The 13,377-nt window shown below is 31.4% G+C and overlaps 1 protein-coding gene across 3 annotated transcripts in view; it reads left to right on the forward strand.

Moving 5' to 3' along the window:
- Window positions 1–13,377, forward strand: part of LOC144843286 (retinoic acid receptor alpha-like) — a 62,167-nt gene that overhangs the window by 29,112 nt on the left and 19,678 nt on the right. The window lies entirely within an intron of this gene.

A 13,377-nucleotide genomic window follows, 5' to 3' on the forward strand; every position in this document is an offset into this window, starting at 1 on the left:
ACATTAATCATGACTTTTGTAATGATTAAAGGTGTGAATGGGAAAGTACAGGTACAGTACATGTATCATATTATAAACAAATGGTTCAAACATGAAAGTTGAAACTGTAATGCAATTTGTTTTAAAGGCTATTAAAATAACAATTATTATGGCCTAGTGAAATCTTTAGCCATTTACTCACTGGGCTATTGGAAAAAAATATACCACCTGCATTTATGCTAATTAGAAGATAAGATTGATATCTAGCCATCAACGTCAACGCTAGTGACCATCATCTTATTCTTTACAATCTTATTATAGTGTTCAATGAAGCCTAAATTCATTCTTCGACTGACTTGCGTTGTACTTTATTATGACAGATGTGTGTTGTAGTCTTTAGCTGTTTGCCTCGTTTCCAATCGTTATTTTCGTTTTTAATCCAGAATATTAAATATGTGTCAGGTCATGCCCAGCGTTGATTTCATGCTAAACTTCACATTACAATATTGCTTTTTATTCGTTGCCGCTTAGGATTTATGATTGATTGGTCAGTCATTTTGTGCAATAATTATATAAAAGGAGCAAAAGAGACCATGTACTACTCTGTAGCTAAAGTTTGATTATTTAGTATTAAATACAGTAGTTTATTGAACTTCTTAAATCCCACTTAACATTAATGATTCCCTAAATGTCTCCGTTAATATGATTTATTTTTTTTATTTGCATCTGTATGTAGGTATGAATCCTCTATACCAGATATTTATACAATATATTTATAGTATTACTGTAGAACCCTATTAAAGAGACACCCGAAGACCATAGAACAAAGTGTCCTCTTTATAGGGTTTCTCCTGAATTGGAGTTAGCCACAGTTTAAAAAAAAAGTTTTTTTAGAGCTATATGTTTGTTTCACAGGAAAGTGTTCTCTTAATAAAGTTTGCATTATTTGAAAGATTTCTGGCACAAATTGTGCATTTATAGTTGATGATTTTTAATTATAATTAATAAAGCTATACATAGTCAATCAATTTCTATTTTAATACCTATTTTTTATTCCCGCTAACCTATCAATAAAAGTTTGTCCGATAATAATAGATAATTAATTCCCTTTAGTTTTTTGGTGCTTTACAGTTGATGAAAAATAGAAAGAAACATATTTGTTAATGACAAACTTATCTCTCCATCAAGAGGCCTTCTATAGTACAACTACGTATCTTCTACGATCAGCGATTGTTTCATTATCTGTTAGTGGAAATTAAACTGCAATTTTTTTTATATTTCTGACAGTATTTTGTGCTTCTGATAAAAGGTTGACCTACTTCATTTGTAAAATTACATTTGTTATAAATAGTAAGATGCTTTTTGTAATGTGTAATATACCAATTTTAATAATGGGTTTTTACTCTCCCATTTTTACTATTGCTGTTTTAATTAACACGAGAGTACTGTAGTAGCATACAGTTTACGTAGATTTTACTTTATATTAAAGTAGTTACATTACAATAATAAAAGAATGTCTGATATAAAGTTGGCAGTACACCACATATTGAGTTCTGAAAAAAACTGTTTAGTTTCTCAATATACTTCGTCCTCAGGAGTAAGAATAAAAGAGTGATTTGATAAGTTGAATGGAATAGAGCTGGCAAAATATTCAAACATTGGGTTATTTTTTAATGAGGAAAGACACTTAAATCCTTTCATGGTTCCCCGTCTTTGCTCAACAAGAATGCACAGAAAATTATGATTTTTATTTAAAATTTTTGGTAAAATTACTATTCAGCAGTAGTCTGCCCTCTATCAAACAGGTTGCGGTTTACGTTTTGAACTCGGTCAAGGTTGAAATTTATGAACACGCTACTGTATATTATTATTAAATAGGAAATCTTTTTATAATATAGCCTTAAATACTCCTTTATCGTCATTTGAATTGTGTTCGACTCGTGGAACAGCGTCAATTTTGAACCATTCGGGACAACCCAATTTATTCTTTTGTCGAGAAAACCCTATTCTCTAATATCTTTTTTAAAAAGAGGGCGGGCTTTAGTTTTAAAATTCTAATTTTTTTTTAAATGGCAGATGAGCTTGTTTGCCTATGACCAAATGTTATCATCAAGCCCAACCTGTTCCATATGCATGTTGGGGTCTTTATCAACTTCCTAACAGGAATGGGAGTGCCATACTCTAGGCTTTGTTTATTTTACTTTCTTGTAGTTGTAATAAAAAATACTTTCGTTTTTATGAGATAAAAAAGGAAAAGAAAAATAACTATATTCCATGCACTGACCTTTGAACAAACCAAATAATAGTTTTGTGGTTTTGTTTTTAAGACTTTACTTTACTGACCTATTGAGACTTGCATGGCATTGCGATTGATCTATTGTAAAAATTGTGGCCTATCATATTATGCAATACATTGGCATACAGTATATGGAAAAGAATGAAACATTGTATTATACGGAAGACCATCAAAACACTCTTCAAGCCTGTAGCTAGGATTTTTATTATAATTTTCATGAGCTATAGTTAGACTATAACGATGCCTATGTTGCTAGTCTCATCTACTAGGGCACTCAACAAAAAAGAGAAATCGATTCCACTTGGCTAAGCACTGATTCTTTCTATAAGAATTTCGAAAGCATTATTTTTTCTCCCCATATTCTTCAACATGTAAACATACATTCCATTCGGTTCATATTTTGAGCCACGGCATCCATAACGAGCAGACTATTTGTGGTTTACCTTTTATATAAATGATAAAGGTACGGTCAGCAGTCAGTGCCTTTAATCATCACCGACATATGGCAAACTCATCTTCTTGTGAATTATATAGGGCAAGTATTATCCTTGTCCTATATTATAGTTTCTTCACACTCCCAAGTCATACATTGTTCTAGGAAATTTAATCATGACGAAGTTACTGTATTCATTCTACAGTATAACCAAGGGTTAATTATAGTAGGCTACAGTATACAGTATATAGAGCCTTTAATATAATTATTGATTTCTAAAATTAATAGTAATCAGTATACAGATATTGACTGCTTAGAGGTTAAATATAAGATTTGACATCCCCGAGGGAATGATATTATGTTCGAGGGAATATATATTTCCCGAAGCGCCAGCTGAGGGAAATATATATTCCCCGAGAACATAATATCATTCCCAAGGGGATGTCAAATCTTATATTTAACCGATATAAAAGGCAATATCTGTTATATTATATAGCCAAGAACAAGTCTGCTGGTGAAGCTAGGCTAGGCCTCCTATTCTATAGTATTTGTATTGTATGTAAACAAGCCTCCTGCCTAGCTAGACACCTTACCTTGCGAAGAATAATATACAGATAATTACTAATTAATGATTCCTTGGCAATAAAATATTCACTTAGGCCTAGGTCGTTTAAATTAACAGAAGAATTTCCATCAATAAGCCTATTAATAATAATATTATAATCAGGTAGGCCGAATAAACAATTCATCGTCTTCTCTTCGAGGAGCTAGCCGAATCACCGGATGTTCAGCGCGTAGTTACTAGGTTACTACCGTGAGTATTGACCAATCACAAACGGTGTTTCATCACATTTAGGGAGGACTAATAACAAATGAGGGCGCTATGTATGCATAGTTTAAATAGTTTAGATGAATAATTTCTTCAAGCAAGCTGCGTGGCGCAACGGTGGAAGCGTTGTCTTGCGATGGTGGAGTGACAATTCCACCCGAGTTCAAATCCAGTAGATGACTTTTGTTTATTTATCGGCAAACGCGAGTGTTGCCACACGAAAATTACACAGTCAATATCATCGAACTCGAGAATGTATATGTTTAATGACAGGGGACACGATAATTACGCGAAAATTAATCGGTCAATATCATCGTTCTCGAGGATATATACGATTTACGATCCTCGCAGCGGTAGTCATGTGACGCAGTTTCAACCAATCACGTTCACGTATTTACATAGGCTATGTAATATTATTTTATAATTCATTATGAAAGACAGAGGCTATAGTACTTCAGTAGAAAACATATTTGCTAAAAATGGAAGTTTAATACTATGCTAAATAGTTAATGGGAATAATTTAGCAGTTTTTATTCAAATGTGAAAAAGTATTAGTAATAACCGTGACGCAAAGTGTTTTTATCTACAGCATATCACAATATATTATCAAATATATTTTTAGAGAGTAGTTGATCATAAATAATCTTGATTCAGATGGCACGGAAAAAGAATACTGTATTTCGTTTAATAGGTCCATAGAACTTGAATTAACTTCCCCTCCCTCCCCCCTCAAATAAACGCCCCAGAGCCTTTATTTGTTTCCTCGAATAAACGCCCTGCAACATGCATACACAATATTGTTACAACACAATTCTATTGATTGACATGATCTACAATTAACCAAGCATTTATCACATCCCGATATTAATTGTGTTGTATTTTTCCAAATCTATATGGTTTTATTTGATTATGTTACCATATTACACCCAAAAAAATAAACCTCCCCTAAAAACCCTTCTGAACAATCAATAAACGCCCTGGGCATTTATTTGATTAAATACGGTATATAAATATGCAAGTTTACAAAAAAATTATTTCAAGAAAAAGCTTTCTTTAAAAAAGATGTTAACTTAAATGCATCAAATAATATGGTAATGAATCTAGTTTACCATGCGTTTACATTGGTCATTTACCTGTGTGTTACATTGAGATGTGAATAGTGAGATAATATTTTGAATAATATTAGTAAAATAAACTGTAACTATTGAATTTTATTGATGTCAGTACCCTGTAAATTAGCAATTAGATTGTGTTGTTGATTTTTTTAATCATTTATTCAAGGTTACATTAGCAAGTTGTATTTTACTATTTTCACCCTGAATTTAGATACGTTAACATTAACAAGCTATTATTTTCAGTTGTGATAGTATTCTGTTTTTTTCTTATAGAGATGAAAATAACAAGAAATATTTCTTACAATAAACGCTGGTCATCTCACGATAACTACTGTCTACACGAATCTCACTATTTATCAGCAAATGTTTTCATAGACTCTCTTTTCTCAGACATGCTTTGGGGTGTGCGCATGCCCAGTCTGAGTTTCCAAATACCCATTTTGTCAGTCGTAGTATACTATAAGCTGCCGCATGGTAACTGTTTTCTAATTTTTCTGTTTTCTTGAATGCAACTGAGGAGCGGCGTAAAAACTGAATTTCAGTATTTTATAAATATGATTAACTTGATTCAACTGGACTACCAGTGTTGATTACTGATTCTTGTCTTTCTGGCATAATATAGTCATAAATTTGTCAAATTATTTCAATTTAGTAAATATAGTTCACAATAAAGGATAACTTTTTTGACCGCATAGGAGAATAGCAACATCCATCAGTCTTGGAAGTAGAACTCATTTTGTTTTTTAGGATACTGTAAGTACAGTAAATACCAATCTCTTCTTTGGGTTCAGGAGAAATGAAAACTCGAAATATTTGTTTTAACATTATGGTCAACCCCTATTCAGGAGACATCCCTAAAGGGACAATTGTTTACTTTATTTAATATAATTATGATACTGCACTGTATACAAATCTTTCTCTCTCCTTTTACAATCCACACACCATATGATCATATTATATAGTATATGCATTATCAATACCTTCAATAAATAACAATATTTTGGGTTATTATGACACTTGTAATAATCGTACGTTCATCCGAATCGGAAATCCGATTTTGAGTAATCAATAGACACTAAATCTGCGGAATTATTCGTTTAGAGTACAAGGTGAAAGTTTCATTCTTCACGCTGATCAATAAATCCTAATGTTGCTTAATATTGTTTCATCACTACACTAATGATAGTCCCTGTCCTGATAGAAGAGGGTTTTGTTCACTTTTTAATACAAAATTCCAAATTTGATTTGAGAAGGACAACTAGGATAGTGTTGTAACACCCGTAAATTACATAATTATTACACATATGATTATTCAATGATTTCTGAGAGCCTAATGTAAGAGTAATGTTTGAATTTAAACTAGAGCTCTTACAAAATAAAACCTTTTGGTACCATACGATAGTCATTGGCCTGAGGTCTGGAACCAAAAGGTACCAGTAACCAAACACATGTATTTTTTTTTTAAAGACAATATTTTTTTTGTAACGCAACATCTATTTAAGTATCAACATTTATGGTGATAAAATACAAATTATTCACAAATTATGTACAAAAGCATCATAATCCAGTAAGTACATTCAAAATTAATTACAAGAAACAAATTGTATGATTGATAAGTAATACATATTCGTTTACTCTTCATTATAATACGTAATTAGTGTCAGTTGCAAAGAAGAAATGCGAGAAATCGGAACTGCTATCTCTATCAGTGCTGTTCTACAGTGATATTATTGGTTGACTCTAGTAGTGCTAGTTAAAACACTCAGAGGAATGGGAGTCGTTGTCCTCTTCCTGACCTATTACATAGTTAAGCAATGATAAACATACGTATTCTTCAATTTATTAAACAAAAAAACTTAATATCTATTGTGCTTATCCTAATAAACCATTATTCTGCCTGACTAACTATTCTTGAATGAAGACATTGATGAAATTTACATCAATTTTCGTTTTTATATTAAAAGAAAAGACCCTTTACATCACACATGTTTTGTATTTCCACTAACATTCTAAGAGTTGAAACTTTGGTCAAGGTAGTTAACTAATCTATAATGGTACATTTACAAAACAGTTTTCTATGAATTTATCCAAAACAGTTGTTTTTTGGATGGCATTCCCTAGCTAAGTAGCCCTATTTTCTGTGTAAAAGCAAAGTTTAATGAGGATTATTAAGGAAATGATTTTGTTTCATGAATATTTATGAATTATTTTTGCACGTATAAAGAATGAAATTCAAGGATAAAATCCCAATTTAGTAACAAATTGTTTCCTTAATGAGTGTTATTTTATTATTAAAATGATTCATTTACACTGATTGATAGTATTCCTATTGTAATTAATTCTTTTCCCATCTAAAATCTTCTATCATCATTTTCCTGTGTATTGTTTATGAAAAAAGAAAGGCCTTGCTTAAGATTGTTCATGCTCTTTCTGCTTTCTCCTCTTCCAAAATCAATATTACTATATTAACATTACTATAAAATAAAATAGATTAAATAAAATTGATTGAACACTTTATTTCAGAATAAATATTCCATATACAACAAATACAAAATGGAAAATCACACTAAAATAGGATTTTCTCCCATTTAGTGAAGAGATTTGAAGATCACTTAATTCTTGTATGTCAAAATTTAAATGCCTAAATATTTACTGGGCAAAATTTATTACTGGCACTGTTTAGTGGACGGTACAAAAGCTTACAGAAAACAGTTATTCCTGATCTATCCATGAACCCTTTTCCTGTATCTCTTTTATCTGTATTATCTTCTCTCACCTTTAAACCTTCTTTACAATGTAGTTTACCTTTTTACTTTCCTTAATATGCATCACAGCTGCCTAAATTTATTTTGTATAAATATGTGGTGAATTCTGATTTTTTTATACAGTACTTAATAGTACATTACACTGTAAACCTAATGTATTTATAGATCACGTCAGACTTAATAGATCAAGCTATATAATTATATTAGTATTTTGATTTAAGGCACTAGAGATGCTGGTTAGTCCAGCAAACATGTTATGATCGCAAGTACTATGTATTATAACATTTGCCACACAAACTTTAATTTAATGTCATTCTGAAAAATAGACTTTCCAGTGTCATGTCAATCAAGGATTTTTGGATAGTTTACCTGAACTTCCACGATATTTGTGGCAGCCATTTTCTCAAAATTTAAATTTTAGTTTTCTTTTTGTATCGATCTTATTAAAAGGAATTTGGATTCATACTTGTTATACAGTATTTCAGAATTTTGTTCAGAATTTCTCAAAATTGAACATATTTTTTTAATTTTTAAATTGGTGCAGAGCATGCTATAAATCTTATATATATATTTATGTTTAGTAGTGAATATTTGTAGCCAAGAAAAGATATTGCCATTCATGTTGCTGGTATTAATGTTAACGTTTGTGAGGAAAACAAAATGCCGCTCAGGTGTATGAAAGAGGATTAGAGATTTTATAAATCAGAAGAAAGCACCGGTAAAGCTATTCACATCAGTCGTTGATTATTTCCGTGCTCAGAACTAGGTTTGGGATCAAACATGGTTAATGATCCCAACAATCTCAAGGTAGAGTTTTGGTCGTTCAGACAGTACCACAGGGAGGAACTAGAATTCCCTTGCTCTCGCCCAATAAGAGCTTTATGGTAAATATTCACCTCATACGAAGAAGTAAAAAAAAATCAGTATTTATATTGAGTACATACAGTACTGTAACCATATCCTGCTATTGCATGATGGGAACAAGGTCTGAACGTTGGGTCATTTAAGGACATCTGCAGGAATTAAACTAACTTCCTCTCGTAAAAATCTTGATTTATTTGTTTTTGAATATTGACATATTGGAAATTATTTTCATGATCAACAATTTCTAGAGTATGTTTACTATTTGTTTAGAGATTGTTTTGAGTGGTCTTTAATGGAATTCTAGCGAAGCCATTTAATATTTGAAATTAAGATCATTTTAAATTATCAAGAAAGCAACACATTTTTTGATAAAATAGAAAGCATCTTACTTCATTATTGGCCCATTTCCTGTGATTTCTTATTTTTCTTGTACATTTCTTGTAATTTCAATATTATAATTAAGTGAGCCTGCTGCCCTCACCTCATATCTAGATCATTTTGAAAAATATCTGATTTACAGATTTTTCTATCATATTTTTAATTTCCCTTATTTCCTGTTGAAAAGCGTTATGAATAAATAGTTTTAGACTCATTGGGTCTGTTTCTGCTGAAAAAATAAAAATAATTGATTTTTTCTAAGTACCACAAACCACAGAAATGATCGCGTTGCAACTGAAAATGTTCTCCGACGTTAATCGGTTATCTGGTAATCGCTTTTTAAAAATCACGTCATCCATACCCACAGCGCAGTTCAAGTTATGGAAGGCCGATGAGAGTTGGTTTGTTTACATCCTATCGCTGCCTAAAACTCTGTAGTAATGTAGGATTAAAAATTGAACTCGTAAAGCTATATTATTTGTAAAATAAACATCTAGTAGGCTAGGCCTACTACTGTACCACATACAACAGAATAATGATGTTATATTAATAAGAGTACGTTGGCGAGAAAAGTTTGTTTTGCCGTTCGGCGTTGGTTCTACTTTAGAGTAGGGCCTAGGCTAGCTAGGCTATATATTTCTACCGAAACAACAGGCCTAAAAAGGACATGCAAAACATCGTTGGCCTGGACTGGTGGGATGTAACGGTGTAACGCAGAATCTTGGAGTCTCTCTGTATAATTCTCTCCCACAAAATAATAAAAATCAAATGTTTAACATTTGATTGTTATTCGGTCCACATCGCTAATCGTCGTCGATCGCGCAAATAAACAGCATGCTTTGTGAATGAGGGTTGCCATACTCTAGAGGTCAAAGTGTGTTCAATAATCGCTATTTGTGTTGCAGCTCAAAACTGCTCCGCAATAATCGGTTAAAACAAGAAATAATCCATTGAAACATGCAATGGATTGAGTGTTTTTAATTTGCGCCGTTTCTGCTGCCCAAAAATTAATAAGTTAATAATCGATTATTTCTGCTCAGCAGAAACAGGCCCATTGAAATTAAACTTTTCCTTTCGGTATTTACTACCAGTTTTAAAAATACTATATATAATATTTCAATTTATTCTAATTAAGATACAATTGCAATCCTCCAAAAAAAATCCTTTAATTACATCTATGTTTATTGTTGTCATGGTATATTCACCTTGAAAATGATATAGACCTAAGTACCGGCTAACGTGACCAAGAAAAGTCCAATCTGAACACAGTGCGACTCATGTTAACACAATGCGAGTCAATCATTGTTTTAAACATCACGGTTAAATGTTGGTAAAATTACGGTAAAACTATAAACTGTGCTAACGATGGTCAAATCTTCCAATGACATTGGGTACCATTTTTGAAGTCCAGTTTGAACAAGGCTTTAGTTTATCCAGGGAGGTATAAATTATACCTCCCTGGTTTATCAGTATCATTATAGTAATTTAAAGACAACAAAATCGATCAATCAATACGTAAAAACTTGAATAATCTTTTCGGTGTGAAATATAAATATTGTTTGATAATACTGTTAATACATAAATGCGATTTCAATATTTGATAACCTCATTTTACAATCTGCTATGTCATATCTTTTGTTTATTTTTTACAACTTTTTGAGCATGATAAACTTGGTATTTGTATTAGCAAACTCTTACTGTGTAGAAAACTGTTAATTCTTGGAAATGTCTTGGAGGTTGTTAAAAACAAGGTCACTTTATGATTCTTATGAAATTTCATATTTTTTATTACGATTATTGCAATACATTTTTTGAACAAAGAAAACAATAATCATAATTTGAATAACACGTTTCCGATGTTTCAATTTTTGTGGTAGTGGTAAATAATAATAATAAATAATAAATAAAAACTTATATAGCGCGCGCCGGTATCCCCCACCCATGTGGAGCTCATGGCGCTTTGTGTGGCGACGTCTTCAGGTTGGTCTTGAAACTGAAATGTAAATATAAATGTATCATGAAAAGATAGTAGATTTATATACACTTTTTAGTGGACAAATTCTGAACCTTTAGTTGTAGTAATAATAATAATCTGATCTGCAGATTGTTTTTATTCTTTATTGTTTTAAATTGATTAATATTCAGTATATCACCATACGGTTTCAGAATTTGTTCAGGTGCTTGTTGATTAATATATCTGATTATGCTTCTGGAAATAAAAAATGAAGTTTCATCATTATTTCTAAACTGGTTGGTGTCATGAGTGCATGTTGAACACTGAATGGGAAAAAAAGCACATTGCAAAAAAAAAAAAAACATTGAAAATGCTGTTAATCCAGATAGTACTATGAACTTTAAAATTTAAATGTTGTTTATAAATTACATGCTATAGACTTCATCCTACTGAACTTTGATAATTAAATGTGTTACAAACCTAAAGGTCAACTGATGTAAAGGTCAAATATAATATGTTGGAGATTGGCCAATAGCTGCCATGATCATGTGTATTGTTATAATTTGTTGACAAGTTTTCTAGAATAAAAATTCCAATTCCACAGAGACTTGTGTTTATTTTATAAATTAACTGTTCTTAAATGAAGTGGATTGGTTTTCATTAGCTGTGGTTTAAGCTTCCTTAACGATAGATATATTAATTGTTTCTTATATACACCTTTTGATTTCCATGATATGACCTGTCATTTTCTGTTTGAATCAAATGACTTTAATAAGTGTTTAACAGAAGTTCAAGGAACTGCATTATTTATACTATCTAGCTTTTATTTTGTTTTTGTCTAAATACAGTACTATATTCCAACTTTTTTTTTTGGTGATAAAATGATTTGATGAATTACATTGGTGTACTGTATAAAAAAAACCCCACTCACTAAAAGTGTTAAGCAATTACTTTAATATTTATTTTCGGCATATATTTCTCTGAAGTGTGTTCAATGTCTGTCTAACAATTAAATTATGTTGGACTGATTTATTAATGAATTTATTTTTTTTTTAGTTCATTTTGGCACAGAATCTGTGAACCTAGTTTTCCTAGGAATAAACAGATACAATGCGTTAATCATTACAATTCATATAGTCTTGTTTCTGCTGCAAAAAATAACTGGTTAACTGTGTGAATACATTAACCCCAATTTCAAGTTGGCAGCAGAAACAGGACAAATTTTCAGTAACCAGTTAAATGGCAGCCTAAAAATAAAAATTATATTTAAAAATCTACAGTATTTTGAATTTATTCGGCACTATGCAACAGAAACAGACCCTAAATGACCTACACAGCTGGTTTGGCTCATAAGTGTATTTGTTGAATAAATCTTGATTGGTAACGGAAGTAACAGTTATATTACGGATATAGGCCTAACCTTTTACCTTAAAATGTAAATTTGTGTTTTTTTTTTATTCATATCAATATTGTAAACGTTATCTGCTATATACCATTACCAGTGATGAATATTATAGTTTGTCAAAAAATTAAGTGTCACTATATTAAAAGTCATTAAAAAAAAAACCTTGAATGATTAATAAGTGTCAGGAACTTTGTAGATGAAGAGTGCAATATGCTGCAATGGTAAGGAGTGCTTATGATATTAAAGGTAATACATCTTCTTTGAATGTGCCCTTGGGCAAGATGTTTTTTTGTAGTCATCCTGTTGATGAAACATTAAGCCTATGGTCATGTACAAATGTGAACGGAAAAAGATGTAGGGCACAATTAAAGAAAGAGGAGTGTTTTTCCAATGTAGTCATGCACTACAGTAATGTGACTGCTGTAGGCCAACGGAGAGCTCAATCTCAACAAAAGCAATAGTACATTTTAGGTAGCCTGCAGTATGGAATTTTTTTTTCTTTCTATATTAATGACCTTAAAATCTGGAAAAATTAGCATAAAGGTGAATGATTATGTAGATTGAATAATGATGTTATTGATTTAAACTAATGTTAAGTGTCAGGAAAAGTAGGTTATGTTGAGATATGATCTTCCTTTGTCTGGTGGACGTTGGAAAACATATGGAGGAATAAATTGTACGTGATATACATACATGTAGAAACAGTGACACCATGGCTACTCTTTTTCCAATGGTTAAATTTTAACGCTGTTCACAATTTTGGAGGCTAGATCCGTGCTAAAATTTGACAGTATCTTGATCAAAAAACGAAGATAAAGGTCAGAAATTCGGAAGTTTATTACAAGTTGCTCTTTTGCTTTTCATACTCTTTATTGCACTCTTGTTGTTGAAGCAATCTAACTTTTAAGCTGTAACTTAATTGCTTATAAATGTGAAACTTGATGTTCTAGATGGTGGTATAATGAATCTGTTTTTGTATGCATTCACACACTTCCTTTTCAAGTCAAATTTGTACATCATGCTATTAATTAGTCTCATTGGCAGGTGTACTTTCTTGGAATTAGATGTGTTCTGACCCAGGTCATTAGACAAACATTTATGATGAGTCATTCTCATTAATTCTGATTAATTCACCTGTCTTCATTAGGCCATATAAAAAACATTATTTATTTGTTAGCATTCTCTTAACAATTTTCAATGAGGACAAGGGGAAGGAATATTAATGTATGCAAACAAAGGACACACTGTCTAGATAGTTTTCTAGTTAGCTCATGTTTTTTCCACTTCCTTTTTTCTTGTTTATTTATGATTACACTTTTGTTTGACTTATCATGGTCCAGCTCATGACTCAACTTGGAG

Source organism: Antedon bifida, chromosome 1 (genome assembly GCF_963402885.1).
Source record: "Antedon bifida chromosome 1, ecAntBifi1.1, whole genome shotgun sequence".
NCBI lineage: Eukaryota > Metazoa > Echinodermata > Crinoidea > Comatulida > Antedonidae > Antedon > Antedon bifida.